This window comes from Chrysochloris asiatica, unplaced genomic scaffold (assembly GCF_000296735.1).
Source record: "Chrysochloris asiatica unplaced genomic scaffold, ChrAsi1.0 scaffold00318, whole genome shotgun sequence".
NCBI classification, from domain to species: Eukaryota; Metazoa; Chordata; class Mammalia; order Afrosoricida; family Chrysochloridae; genus Chrysochloris; species Chrysochloris asiatica.
Genome location: NW_006408836.1, coordinates 726141 through 728380, shown reverse-complemented (window position 1 = coordinate 728380; position 2240 = coordinate 726141).

Sequence of the window (2240 nt, the reverse complement as noted above, 5' to 3'; positions counted from 1 at the left end):
AACCGATACCACGGTACATAACAACAACCATAAGAATGGAGTCCTGGTGTGGTGCTATGGGTTAATGTGTCAGACTGCAAAACCATTTGAACTTCAAGGTCGACAGTTCAAGCTTACCAACTGCTCCTCGAAAACCCTATCTATACAGGATCGCTATGGGTGTGAACTGACTCGATGGCACTTAACAACAACAACTATAAGAACACGGAGCTCTAGTAGTGTAGTGGTTATGAGTCCCCCAGATACAGTGTGGGAAGATGAGCCAGTCAGGTTGGAAGGCACTAAACACACTCCTGGGGGAGAGCTGCATCATCAAAGTATATTTGACTTTAATGACATGAGTGGAGCAAAGCTTTTGGAACTTTCATTTGCTGACAGAACACAACACAGAATGGGAAGAAATACCTGAAAACATGTTTAAATAATCAGAATGTGATATGTACAAACTATGAATCTAGGAAAATTGGAAATTGTAAAAAATGAAGTGAATGCATAAAGATAGAATGAAACACATAAAGCTGAAATAGACTGGCAGTAGTCATTTTGAATTGTACAATCATATGATTTACTATGCCAGGAACAACAAGTTGAAAAGAAATGGCATCACCTTCATTATCTAAAGAGCATTTCAAGATTTACGTTTAATTACAGTGCTGTCTGTGATAGGATAATATTCATATGCTCACAAGGAAGATCAGTTAATACCACTATTATTCAAATTCATGCATCAACTGCTAAAATGAGTGATAATGAAACTGAAGTATTTTACTAACTTCTTCAGTCTGAAACAGATTGAACATGCAATCAAGATGCATTGATAGCTACTGGCAATTGTAGTGAAAAAGTTGGAACAAAGTATTTTGTTTGAAAATATGACCTTGGTGACACAAATGATGCTGCAGATTGCATGATAGATTTTTGGCAAGACCAATGACTTCTTCATGGCAAATATATTTTTTAAGCAACATAAAAGACAACTATATATGTGGATCTTACCATATGAAATACACAGATATCAAAGTGACTGAATCTATGGGAAGAAGCCTTACAAAGGGATTTTGTGAGTTGGAACTGACTTGCTGGTATTTAACAACAATAACAACATGGGCAAAATATTTAATAGCATGGGAAACATGAAAAGAAGATGGATAGGATGCAGAATCGTTGTACCAAAAAGAATAGGTCAATACACAACCATGTCAAGAGCTACCATATGGTATTGAAGGAAGAATTCCAGGTTGTACTGAAAGCACTAGGGAAAAACAAGGCTCCAGGAATTTACATAATAAAAAATAAAATGTTTCATCTAAGTGATGCAGCACTGGAAAAACACTCACTTGTTTGTGCCAAGAAATTTGGACAATAGCTACCTAGCCAACTGATTGGAGCAGACAAATATTTGTGCCCATTCCAAAGAAAGGTGATCTGAAGGAAGGTGGAAATCATTGAACAATTATATCATAAATATCACACGAAAGTAAAATTTTGCTGAAGAAGATTTAAAAATGGCTGCAGTAGTACATTAACAGAGAGCTGCAAGAATATCAAGCTGGATTCAGAAGAGGATATGGAACAAGAGATTTCATTGCTGAAGTCAGATGGACTTTGGCTAAAATCAGAGAATGCCAGAAAGACATTTACTTGTGCTTTAATGACTATGCAAAGTCATTCAACTGTGTGGATCATAGCAAACTATGAGTAACCTTGCAAAAAATTAATATTCCAGAACACTAAATTGTGTTCATAAGGAACCTATACACAGACTAAGAGACAATTGTTATAACAGAACAAGGGGATGCTGAATGGTTTTACATCGGGAAAGGTATGTGCCAAAGTTGTATCCTTTCACCATAATTATTCCATCTGTATGCTGAGAAAATAATCCTAGAAGCTGGATTATGTGAAGAAAAACATGGCATCAAGATTTGACAAAGACTCATAACCTGTGATATGCAGATCATACAATCTTACTTGCTGGAAGCAAAGAGGACTTAAAATATTTATTGATAAAGATTCAAGACAATAGCCTTCAGTATGGACTGCATCTTAATGTATAGAAAATGAAAATCCTCATATATGGACTAATAAATAACATCATGATAAATGGAGAAAAGATTGAAGTTGTCAAAGACTTCAATTTATTTAAATCCACAATCAAAGGCATATTGCCTTAGGAAAATCTGCTGCAAAAGATGTCTTTGAAGTGTTAAGGAGCAAGAAAGTCAGTTTGAAGTATAAGG